This window comes from Ictidomys tridecemlineatus, chromosome 5 (assembly GCF_052094955.1).
Source record: "Ictidomys tridecemlineatus isolate mIctTri1 chromosome 5, mIctTri1.hap1, whole genome shotgun sequence".
Lineage (NCBI taxonomy): Eukaryota > Metazoa > Chordata > Mammalia > Rodentia > Sciuridae > Ictidomys > Ictidomys tridecemlineatus.
In genome coordinates, this window is record NC_135481.1 from 42,418,998 (window position 1) to 42,432,169 (window position 13,172).

The following is a 13,172-nucleotide window of genomic DNA, read 5'->3' on the forward strand; positions in this document are numbered from 1 at the left end:
CAGCATCTATGAGAGTCCCTAAAATATGTTGCAACACAATAAATATGCCTTTTAATGACTGATTGAAATGAGGAATTAATGATTACATGATTTTTATCATATGGTTTGTGCTATCAAATTATGGAATATTTGTGGGTGAGGACTTGGTGTTCTGTTCCTATATGAGTTCATAGCACAATAGCAATACTCTACAGAATTATAAAATGCTTATGTAATCTATGTTGCTAATCCAAAATCAACCTTTACTTGAAGATTGGTTCTATTATACCCTATATGTCTTGCAAACATTATTATGCCTCCTGGTAAAACCCTCAATTTGTGTTCATAAATTTGTTTTTAACCTGACAAGCATATATTGTTCTCCCTGTTACATACTCATTCTATTCGTAGTGAGATCACTGGAATTGGTACAACATGCTGTATTTGGTACAACATGCTTTACTTCAACAGTAATCAAAGAGAGACAAACCCAATGGTACATAGAAAAGCACTTACACTTCCTGCACCTCTGCTCCAGTTTATCTAATCCTTTTCCCAACACCTATCAAAAAAGGATCTTCCTCCTTCCCCATCTGTTTTGCTCAGCAAGGTGCTATGGAAAGACAAATGAACTTCTAGCCATAGTCCAGGGATTTGGTCCCATGGTTGATACTAGTTTGAGTTAATTAGTATTTGAATGTGTCCTTAACTGCTTTTGGTCTTCATTTCGTCCCATATAAAATGAGGGAGTTGTACCAGATGATCATTGTTAACATAACTAAAAGTCCTATTTATTAAGCGTTTATTATATGTGAAGAACTGCAATGTGTGCTTATGTTCATTATTTCTTGTAATTTTAATCCCTCAAACACATTTATAAGGTCTATCAGCCAAAGTCCAGCAGTAAACAGATGGTACACATCAAAATGGGTAATTTGAGAAAAGCTTAATAAAGGAACTATATTAAAAAGGTGTGAGCAGGGTGTTAGGAAACCACAAGGGGCAGTGCAGTATCCCAAGGAGAGTAATGGAGAGGAACATGGTTACCTGAACCCAGAAAGACAACTCTGCCCAGAAGGTCTGCCTGGGCAATGGCTCCCATGCAGCCAGCCCACAGGGACCCTGGGAATCAACACCCAGACCCCCCTCAACTCACTCTTCATAAGCCCAACAGGACGCATGAGCTAAGGCAGCATTTTAAAACCATCCACACCAGCTTCCACAGACACAGAAGAGGATGGAGAAAGAAAGTTTGGACCTGAGGGGGCCAACAGAGGTGTCCAGTAATAGTAAATGTTGTTCTGCTGCTTTTATACATGAGGTTACTGAGGTTCAAAGAGGTTAAGTAACTCACAGGCAACAAAAGTAAAAATAGACAAATAGGATTACATCAAACTAAGAAGCTTCTGCACAGCAAAAGAAACAATCAACAGAGTTGACTGGGGACATAGCTCAGAGATAGAGTATTTGGCTAGCATAAGCAAGGCCCTAGGTTCAATCCTTAGCACCACAAAACAACAATAAGATCAACAAAAACATAGTTAAGAGACAATCTATAGAATAAGAAAAAAAATATTTGCTATTAATCCAATTAAGAGATTAATCTTCAGAACAAAAGGAACTCAAAAACCTTAACATTCAGGGCTGGAGTTGTAGCTCAGTGGTAAAGCACTTGCCTAGCGTGTGTGAGGCACTAGGTTGGATCCTCAGCACCACATAAATATGAATAAATAAAATAAAGTTATTTTAAAAACTTAATACTAAAACACAATAATAATAAATAATCTAAAATGATTTAGATATCTGAATAGGCATTTCTCAAAAGAAGAAACAATGACCCCTCCAAAAGAAAAAAAAAAAAAAAAAAAAAAAATATATATATATATATATATATATATATATATATAAAGTAAATGTCACTAATCATCAGGGAAGTGCAAATTAAAACCATAATGAGATATCATCTCACCCCAACTAGAATGGCTGATTCAAAAAGAAAAAAAAAATAACAAATGCTGGTGAGGATGCAGAGAAAGAGTCACTCTTAGAAACTGTTGGTGGGAATGTAAATTAGTACAGCCACTATAGAAAACAGTAGTTTTTAAGATTTCTCAAAAAACTAAAAATAGAACTACCATATGATCTAGCAATTCCACTACTGGGTATGCATCCAAAAGAAATGAAATCATTATACCAAGAGATACCTGCACTCATATATTTGTTGCGGCTTTGTTCACAACAGCTAAGATATGGAATTAACCAAGGTGTGTATCAATAGATGAGTGAATAAGGAAAATGTGATGTATATAATACCATGAAATATTATTCCACCATAAAAAAGGAATAAAATACTGTCATTTGTAGCAACATAGATGGAAAGTGGAGGTCATTGGTGTTAAATGAAATAATCCAGACACATAAAGACAAATTCCACATGTCCACATGTCCTCCCTCATTTGTGGAAAATAAAAAGTCGATCTCACAGAAGAACAGAGTGCAATAGTCACTAGAGACTGGAAAGTGCAGGTGAAAAGAAATTAGATAAGTGGCACCAAAACAAAGTTAGGAGGAATTCATTCTGGTTTTCTATAGCATTGTAGGGTAACTGTTGGTTATAACAATCTATGAAAAAGTGAAGAGTATGAAAGTTCCCACCATGTAGAAATGATTAATGTCTGAGGAGATGAAAATGCTTATCCACCTGATTTGATCAATACACATTGTAGATGTATGTCAAATTATCATACTGAACCCCATAAAAATGTAAAAATATTATGTCTCAATGAAAAGAAAAAATGGCTAGATAACTTAAGTTACAATTATCACAGGACAGACCCAGGATGCAGCCTCTTTATGGCAGATTCTGAACTTCAGCTCCTGAGTGTTAAATTTCTTCTTGTTCCCACAGATGGGAAAAAAAAAAAAAAACCCTTAGAAGTGATCTAATTCAACCCTCTCCCCTCAAGATGTTTGAATGAGGTATCTCTCCACTCAGAATATCAGATTTGCTGAGACTCAATCACCTTTGGAAAGCTAGTAGTCTATATAGTCATTGTTCCTCTTCCAATACTATGACCTGCATTCTGATAAGTAATTTTGATATATGACCCTGAATGTGATACTAGTAGGGACAAAGTTGTTATGAAAAGGGAGAGAATAATATTTTCACTAATTAAAAAATATCTTTCTTCTGACATGCTGTCAAATTAAGCAAACTTAAAGGATTTTCCTTTTACAAAGAGTAGTCTAGGGGCTGGGGATGTGGCTCAAGTGGTAACGCACTCGCCTGGCAGGCGTGTGGCCCAGGTTCGATCCTCAGGTTCGATCCTCAGCACCACATACAAACAAAGATGTTGTGTCCACTGAAAACTAAAAAATAAAAAAAAAAAAAAAAAAAGAGTAGTCTAATGTACAGTAGTACCTCTATATTAGAGGTTTTGCTTCATACAATTTCAGTTACCCATGGTCAACCATAGTCTGAGGACTAAATGGAAAAATCCAGACCTGAACAATTCATAAGTTTTATAATTTTATTGCAGCATGTGTTTATAATCATTCTATTTTAATATTGTTATTCTCTTACTGTGCCTAAATTTATAAATTAAACTTATGTACAGGAAAAAATATACAGTATCTTTAAGTTCAGCATTACGCATGGCTTCAGGCCTCCACTGGAATCTTGGAATCTATCTCCTGTCGATAAGAACATAGTTTCACTTGAGGTCAGGAGTAGGGAGTAGAAAGGAGAGAAAAGCCATGACTGGATTTTATGATTTCATGTGCTGGTTTTAGAAAACAGACCCAAGACTGTACTAAATGTGTTCCAGCAGACTGGAGAAGTAGAAGGAATGCAAGATGTTGAAATGAAGTGAAGCTAAAAACTAGTATGAAACATATCCTTCAATATCCCTGTGAGGGCCCTTAAGATAAGGAAATCCTCATGTGAGTTGTCAGAGGTTGTTAATTACTCTTCACGTGAGAATTAAATTTGCTTAAGAGGGAAGACTATAGTAATTATCTGAGGTCAAGGGCCCATCCCCAATCTGTCTGCTCCTCTGTCAAATAGAGATAAAAGTCCCACTCAGGACTCTTAGTAATGGGAAATTTCCCATACAGGCACTTCCTGACCTACGAATAGGTTGTAGTCCAATCAAGTATGTTACTCACTAACTGGGAATATAAAACGAATCTTCTAAAAGCCTGAAGTGTTAGAAACTGTGGCTCCAGGCTTCATCAACCTTCAACACCCATTTAAATTTGGAATTTAGCTCAGCAACAAGTTGCAAAAGTACTTCCTGTTATGAAGCATGATAGAGGTGAGAAGGCTGGGAATAGGGTACTCCCTGTCCCTGGTCAGGTCCTGAACTTGTCTGGTTGTCTGCCTATCAGTGGCTGCTGTTCTAGCACTTTTAGGCCCAACAGTGGACCCTCGAGTTTCAGGCAGGCTGGAGTCCTGGGCTAGCTAGCCATCTCTGCTACTATCAGGCCCAGGAGACTGTGTGAATGAATGTGACTCACCGTGAGCTCACATTTGTTTTTTACATAAGAGTGTGGGATAAAAAGTACAAGAGTTACATTTTTCATTTGATTGCTTGAAAAACTCCTTTAATTTTAGGTGAATATCTGCCCACAAGTAATAGGTAAGAAAGAGGGTGGAGACAAAAAGGTAATTTAATTACCTTTTCAAAGATTATCATCATAGGCAAGGCAGGCCCAAGAGAACATTCTCAGGGAAGATAGCTCAGTCTGGGGTCCAGTTTTAACTAGTTGGTCAATACAATCCTGAGAGATGAACCCTCAAAAGAAATCTCCCAATAAACTGTGTACAAGACAGCTTTTTTTCAAGAAAAGTGAATTTCCTGCCATGGAATCCTAGCTTGGAGGAGCATTTTGGATTGTTTGATAATAGTCAACAGTTTGTGACACTATTGAGATTCCATCTAGGAACAGACCCTGGGCAGGTAAAAGTTAACTTATTTAAGAGAGATGGAAACTATGAAGGGCTCATATTTATACCCCACAAAAATAAAGAACAATGATGTTACCCCAGATTAACTTTCAAATTAGCTTGCAGGAGAAATTGGCTCAGTTACATCCCCAAAAGAGGGAAGTGAGGGATTTAAATAGGCACAGAGTGGTACCTGATAAACCTATCTTTTTGGATGGCTCAGGTACTGTAGGAGAAGGTGGAGGAGGAAGGTAAGAGGAGAAAAACCAGATAGGAAGTGAGAAAAAAGGAAAGTGGGGAGAAGAGAGAGAGAAAGAGAGAGAGAGAGAGAGAGAGAGAGAGAGAAAGAGAGAGAGAGAGAGAGAGGGGGGGGGGGGGAGGGAGGAGAAGGAGGAAGAGGTTGAGATGTGTGTGTGGGGGGAGAGAATGTGGATCCACAGTTGCCTTTATTTCCCTCAATAATCCACCCACCCTTGGGCTGCGGTTGTTGCTTTGTTTATGCAAAGTTAAACGGGCTGAGACACAGGAAAATTGCTGAGAGATCCACGCTGAAGAAGGCAAAAATAAATTTTAAAATTTAAATGAAAGTCACACACACACACACACACACACACACACACACACACACACACACACTCCTTTGGGTTGGGGCAATTCCTGCCCGCAGACTTTGAAATGAAAACACCATGAGGAGGGGTGAGTGGGAGGCCCCAGCAGCAGCGGGGAGCGTTGTCGGTGACCGAAGTAGCTCTGGTGAATATCAGGTTCGGATTAGTGACAACTCAGAAGTCACGCCGGCGGTTGGGGGAGGGAAGTTTGCCAAGGTCTCTGAACTCGACAGAAGAGAGAGCAGCTTTCTCCCGGCGCCGGGCGGAGCTGGGCGTACCCAGAGAGACCTCTGTCCCGGCCGAAGCGAGCCTCGCCGTGCTCCCCGCCCAGAGATTGAGTTTGTCAGCGATCATAAAATGGGAATTGATTATTCCAGCCACCATTGATTAGGGAAGAATGCTTACTGCAGCAGCGGGGAAAAGGTTAAGAGGAAATTGACCTTCTTCCTAGGTGACATAAAGTCATTAGGTAAATGAGATATTCACACAGGAGTTTTAAAAGGTCATGCTCAATTTTTATTTGTAGCCTGAAGAGTCAACCTGGAGCTGCGGCTTAGGGCAGGGACCTCCAACTCTTCGGGACCAGAGGAGCGACAAGAAAGAACTCTTGCTGTGCGGGGCAGGGGCAAGGGTGGGAGGTTGGTTATTGTCTTGGGAGGATCGTCCTGGAGTTGGGGGGAGTTCTGGAACCCGGAGCTTTGTACCCAACCGGTGTGTGCGTCCTTGGGTAGGTGTAGTGTGCGCTCCTGTTCCCAACCGGCTCTGTGCTTCGCGCCGGCGTCTGCTCGGTTCCAGTCACCCGCCGGCAAAGGGATGATGGGGCAAGAGCGGACAATTAAAAACACTTACCCTACCAGAGCCGACCACGTCTCACACAGAGTGAAGTGTGTGTGTGTGTGTGTGTGTGTGTGTGTGTGTGTGTATTTTAAGGAGAGAGTGAAAGATATATTTATGCACATATTTATCCCTCTAATTATAGGAATTAATCCTCTTACTTATGACTAAAAGGTAACGTCGAAGGACGTCCTTTTGATGTGGAAAAGCACCATTTGTGACTCACATTCAGACTGATTAAGGAATAATTGTTGTTAAACGCTTTACAAGAGAAAAGTGTTTAATTGAGGGGCATTCGTAATTTTACGGCTTAGTACAAAATTAAACGTAATTAAAAACTCAGAAATTCCGACTGATTTTCCAATTATTTTTATTGTCTGAGCTAATTGTTACACAAGGGTATCACTTCTCCCCAAAGGCATTAAAAAAAAAAAAAAAAAGCAACCATACCTTTTCCAAATATTCGCAGAGAGCCGACTGGGATCTTCCTCCAGGTACCAGCAGGATAAAGGACCTTTCTTCCTCACTCCCCCGCCTTCGGAACTCGGTAGGCGCCCCTCCCTCCCCCACGGTAATTAAGCGTTTCAGCCACTCTCCCCTCTCTCTCTCTCTCTCTCTCTCTGAGTTCCTGCAACACCTTGGGATGTGAGAAAGCGATGGCAGTTCTCTTCTGCAGATCATTACAGCAAAACTGGAAGTATCTGTAGAAGGCTGATGAATTTCTTGAAGTAACACTTGTCATACATGGCGGAGAGATTAAAAAAAACCTAAGTAAACACAGCTCTCAGGGGGCGATCCCTCGATGCCTCTGCCTTCTAGTGTGTGGCAGGAGGGAGGTAACGCGCAACACGGACTGGAAGATGTTTAGAAACGCGTATGGGAAGACGGGCAGATGCAAGTTGCGAACTTTCTTTTGCTTTGCACTTTATATCGTTGAGGCAAAGATGGGTTTCGGAAAACTTCTCTGCTAGCTTCGGGATTTGGAATTTTTGGTTTTGCTTTTCAAGGCTGTGATTGATGGTATAAAGCCAAGCTATCTTTGTGTGTTAGCTTCTTCTAATGTCCAAATAGACTTATTTAAATAAATTAAAAGGTTTATGAAAAGTGCTTCAGGGTAATGGAAACAAAAACACATCCTTACAGCTAGTCCAGAAGTGGTTCTGTCTTTCCTATCAGACTTGAAGGGAATCCTGGGGGGAAAAAAAAGCATAAAATTAGGTAGAATGTGAATTTGTAAATTGTAATTAATCTAGACTGAGAGCACTAAGTGATAGATTGTTTGTGTTTCAATACATCTTTAATTTCTCCCTGATTTTTAGGATAGAGACTTCAGTGGATTCGAGTTTTTTATCCACCTTTCCAATCCACACCCCATAAAATAAATGATTGCCTCTGATCTGATGTGCCAGGTGAAAATGGGTAGAATTAAAACTGTCAATTCTGCTTCCAACTTGTGTCTTGCGATTGAGTTCAAAAGCTTTTAAAGGTAAAACGTGCTGATCATTCATATGTATTATTTCTTTTTCTACCATCATGGCTTTTAAGGAAAAAGAAAGAAAAAAATATATATATATCCAAATTCATTTTCCTTGGAAGACTTCAGACTTCTAGATAATTTGATGATGGACCCTGATGCCTGTGAGAACATCTGCCTGGTGGAGTTCCGAGTTTACCCGAGGGTGACAAAGAAGGTGCAGTAAAATCTGTTTTTTCCTCCTGTTTTTTTCCTACTCAAATGGCATAATTTGGAAACAGGATGTGAGTATTTAAGCCTGACACTTTACAAGCGTGTCAATACCATTTTGGAGAAGAGATAAGGATAGGCAAAGTTGAGCAGAAAGTAGTCAGTGCCCTTTGAAAGTTACCAATGGTAAAAGAAAAAAAAAAGACATGAAATTCATTGTGGAAAATTGAGTAAAAGAGGTAGTGCACATTTTAGCGTAGGCAAAGATTGCTGAATCCTTTGAGGAAACTGACACGGATTTTCCAGAGATGGGGTGGGGGTGGGGGAATCCTAGGGTGGGCATTTTATGTAAATGAGCAAATTCGAAATGTAGTACAAATCCAGTATAGTAAAACTGACAGTTCTGACAGTATTGACAACATAAATATATGTTTGAACACTGCACTTTCAGACACTTAACCGATGAAGCAATAAAAAATTCGACTACAATATTTCAAATAATCGACATTGATGTTTTGATACATCATTTTTATACTCTGAATCGATCTATCACTCGGGAGCTGGTCAATTTTAAGTGAAAATGGGCTGCAATTGTTTGCACCTTGGCTAATGATGACCTAATAACAATTCTCAATTATTTGCACCCCAACTGTGATTTCTTCCTACACTAGTGGGGGCAATTCTTGGGAAACCGAGCCTAAGATGGTGCCACCCACCTCCCTCCTTTCCATTTTTGTGTCTGTCGGTCAAATTTCAGAATTGGGAATGAATGTTTGACTAATCACAGAAATCACAGGCCTCATACCTGAAGTAGCCACCTATAGGATCTGTATTGGGGATATGGCTCTCACTTAATTTTCAAAGTCAAAGCTAAATCTTAGAAAATGCAATCATAACTCTCCCTCAGGCCACATGTCCTTCCCTGTCTTTCAAGGACTAGATGGAAGAGGTTTGTTCAAAGGGGAGGAATGGAGACTTCTCTAAGGCTGAGTGTGCAGGGTGTGTGTGTGTGTGTGTGTGTGTGTGTGTGTGTGTGTGTGGAAAGGCGGGATGGGGAGGAGGGAGAAGGAAATTTTAAGAGTGTAGATAAAGCCTGGTGCTCATTCTAAAGCACCTAATCCCGAACTGAATCTCTCCTTTGGTTCCTATTTCCTCTCACCTCACCCACACTGCTGAGTGTTTACAGGTTACTTAAAAACAAAACAACAAACAAACAAAACCCCACAAATAAAAAAGGCAACCGAAAAAGGAGGGAGGATGCTAGCAAATACTGCATCCCTCTCTAGGTTTTCAGGAAGTCTCCTTGGGTACCCCTTCGCCCTCCCTTTGCCCTGTGGGTTTTTCAGGGAGTTTTCCCACTCTCTACATTTCTTTGCCACCACTTCCCAGATTTGTTGCTGGGAGTGAGGAGTTGCAGGGGATAGAGCAGGTTAAAGGAAGTGGGGGAAATATCCGACAGGTCCGGGACACAGACTCAAGCGGTCCATTGTGAAGTATGGATCCGCAGAGGCAGTGGGAGGCCGCTTGCACCCCCACTCTGACTCTGTGGAAGGCCTGCCGGTGCGCTGTTCTCACCCCTGTGAAGCCCCGACCCTTCCTCAGACACGCAGTGAGAAGTGGCCTTCTGACCTAAAACTTAACTAGGCTCCACCAGCCCAGGATTTCAGTTTCCTATTTCTTCCTTGCAAACTTCATAAACGTAGTTTTAAGCCCCTCCAAACAACTGCCAAACGACATTCTGGGACTTTAAGGAATAAGTTTAGTAACAGTAAGGTGTTATTGAAAAGCAAAGAACGTGTGTGATCCACGCTGTGTAGGGAATGGAAGACATGGAAGGGTTCCGTCGCCAGATCACCACCTAGTAATGAGGGTTATCAGCTCCTGGCTAGGTCGTTCCAAGCTGTCTGCACTGGAAACGAGGTTAAGAACTAGAAAAGAGACTGAAGGATGAGAGAAGGTGGGTGGTGATACGAAAGAGCGGAAGAGAAGAGAGAGGGAGAGGAAGAATGAGAGCGCGGGAAGGAGGAAAAGAGAGAGCGAGAGCAAGTCGCGTTTGGAGCCCCGCCAGATAGCGCTAGAGGGCTATTTATTGAAACCCTTCCCTTTGCGAGATCATGAAGCCGCTAAAATTGGGAGAAATAAGGAATAACACAGGGCAAAAGGAAAGCAAATTAAATGATCCCATTCCATCCCATTAAAAAATTGTAGGGTTATTTATTGTCATTAATCGTGGGGAGAAAAATCTATAGAAAGCCTAAGTAGGAAAAAGCCAACTAACAACAAAATCCTAGCAAACAAACAAACAAACAAACAAAATCCCCATTCCTCTGCTAATCCCAGCTAGGAAGAGAGTTAGCAAAGTTAACAGGTAAGGAAGGGAGTGGAATTCTTTCTTCTCTTAACTTTCAAGAGCTGCTGGTTACTCTACTGGGAAGGTCAAAAACAGTTCACAAGGATGAGCCAAGGTTTACCCAGAAGAAGTGTTTTAAAAGTAATAGATGGCTCCAAGGGGTAAGGGTGGGAGGGGAGACAAACACGTTATTGGAACCGTCAAATAAAATATATATCAAAAATTCCAACTGTCAGCCAGCAGGTCTGGGGCACAAGACAGCCCCTTAGCCTTTGTCATAGCAATGCTGGACTTAGGGCTATCTCTACAGGACTGGAATCAAACTCCTTGAAGAACATTTTAGAAATACTCTGGAAAGCTTAGAGGAAACAGCTAGACTACAAAAATCCAGTTTTGTTTAGAATCCAAAGAAAAGTGCTGCAGATGGAGAAAGAAGACCTGGGGACAGAGATGGAATTCAGAGAGAGAGAGAGAGAGAGAGAGAGAGAGAGAGAGAGAGAGAGAGAGAGAGAGAGAAGAGAGAGAGAGAGAGAGAGAGAGAGAGAGAGAGAGAGAGAGAACACCAAAATGTAGTTTTGAAAAATATTTATTTTTTAGTTGTAAGTGGACACAACACCTTTATTTTATTTTTATGTGGTGCTGAGGATCGAACCCAGTGCCTCATGCATGCTGTGCTAGCGCTCTACCTCTAAGCCACAACCCCAGCCCCCAAAATGTATTTTAACACCCTTTTATTTGCTCAGTGATGCAAGAAAAAAAAAAAGAGCCTTCTTTCATATATTTTACTTTTAAGTATTGCTTTGGTTTTATCCTAAAATCCCAGGCATTTCACACATCTAGCTTCTTATTTTAACACTACACTTTCCTTTTTTCTGAAGGAATCTTTTTTAAAAAATTGAAGTAATAATTCATATTTTTCTTCCAAACCAGTAAATATAACATCCCTACACACACAAAAAAAAAACCCTGAGTTTTTTTAAAAAATCTGCTTAATACAAAATATTCCAAAGCAAAACATTAACCAAAGTGACAAACAAGATTAAGTTTGGATTTATTTGCTCCTCTAGCAAGGCATCAATTGTTCTAACTGTTGTAAGAAGACAAAAAGGATTTAAATCAACTGATTTTAATACACAGATTAGCACTTCAGACTTCACATTTCTGAGGACTCTGGAGTTATCTGTGCAGAGGATCTATAACTTTCTAGAAAGAAGAGGAGGAGGAGGAGGAAGAAGAAGAAGAAAAAGAACAACAAGGAAAACAAAACTAAATGGCCACACAGCCTCCTTAAGGAGCAAGGGAAGATCCACCTAAAATAAAGTCTGAGTTTATAAAAAGCTTCTTTTAAATAACTATTCTTCTAAAAACCAATGCCCTTTAAGTTAAGGAACTATAGGGGGATTAAATTATTCTTTTCAAATCCTAAATGTTACCTATAATAACATGCAGTGTTGGGTCTAAAAAGAAGGAAAAATAGAAAAGAAGGTTTTCAGAAGTCTTAGGGATGCTTCAGTAAGAAAGGGGTGATTAAAAACAGACTCTTAAATTTGAGAGGCTCCATTCCCCGCTCCTGTTCACTCCCACTCCTGGGTCCCCTCCCTTTCACTTTTTTTTTTTTTAATGCAATGCCCCCACCCCCACTCCAGAGCTAAGTAGCTGATTTGGGATTCTGAAGAAATAGGTTTCACCATCCACATTTGTTCTGGGGCACTTGTAAAATGCGATTTGTAGAGGGTCTTTAGCCTTCTGATTGTCTTTGAATTGTTTTTACTGAAACAGATCTTTTGCAGTTAATGAGTCCCCACGCAGCTGGACAGCTCCTCTCGGACACTGAGAACTCTAACCCCAAAATGACCCCAATTTGACACCGCAAGATGAAATTTTACCGCCTGTTAAAACCATTTCCAGCCTGGTCAGAAGGAGCTGATTGTTGACGGAGGTGTGTGCCTCCTCCTGTGACCCCCATCTCTTGCTTGTCTCCTGGGCCAGCCCCACCTACTTTCCCTTTACCCCAAATGGGGTAGAGCAGATGAGCCTCCTGCAGCCTGGGTGGGACTGCCAAAGCTGAGACTAGGGCATCAGCAATGTACCGCCAGGTTAGACATCAGAAAGCAGGGTTACCCCACTGCTGTGAAATGGCTTCTGTTGGGTTGGAAAATTGAGGACGGAGAACTAAGTAAATTCTTAAATCTTAGACGAGCCTTTTCGGCTTTATTAATAAAATAGCCTCAAGTTGCTGATTATAACAGTCCTCTGAAATCATCAGATTGATTGAGAGACAATACCCTGAAACAACTCCAACTTTATGTCCTAGATAATCCACCACAGAGGACTGCTATTTTAAACTAACAATTTCACAAACGACATGAAACTGGATAAGTGAAATCTTTTTAGTTGCAAGAAATTTGGGATCTCTCTTTATGCAGTTGGTGAATTTTAAAACCACACACATGTCCTCCAGTAGTGCTGCACTTTTACTATTCTCACACTTCTTAACTAAGAGTTAAAGATTTTTTTCCTCTGTCAGTATCTTAAAATGTCATATTTCTGTCTCCCTCCTACATCTAACCAGATTATCCCATTGTTTGCTTTAATGTATTCAATAAAATGCTATCGAAGTTATTGAATATTAGAGAGAAAGAAAGTAAGAAGGGGAATTGAGGTTAAAATGCCTTCCACCTCCCAAAAGATGAAAACAGTTTATACTTTCCTTTCCTTTTTTTCTGTAAAACCCAAGATTACTACCAGATAATCAAACCATTTTTAGTT

The 13,172-nt window shown here is 40.4% G+C and overlaps 2 long non-coding RNA genes across 2 annotated transcripts in view; one reads left to right on the plus strand and one right to left on the minus strand.

Moving 5' to 3' along the window:
* The first annotated feature begins 5,652 nt into the window (after positions 1-5,652).
* On the plus strand, positions 5,653-6,715 carry LOC144377772 (uncharacterized). Its single transcript, XR_013438846.1, has 2 exons — positions 5,653-5,958; positions 6,062-6,715. It is a non-coding gene; the product is annotated as an uncharacterized LOC144377772 (long non-coding RNA).
* Positions 6,716-6,722: 7 nt separating this feature from the next.
* The window catches only part of LOC110598037 (uncharacterized), a 9,263-nt gene continuing 2,813 nt past the window's right edge, over positions 6,723-13,172 (minus strand). Inside the window, exon 2 of the long non-coding RNA XR_002483824.3 lies at positions 6,723-7,559. This is a non-coding gene — a long non-coding RNA (uncharacterized LOC110598037). The remainder of the gene's footprint in view (positions 7,560-13,172) is intronic.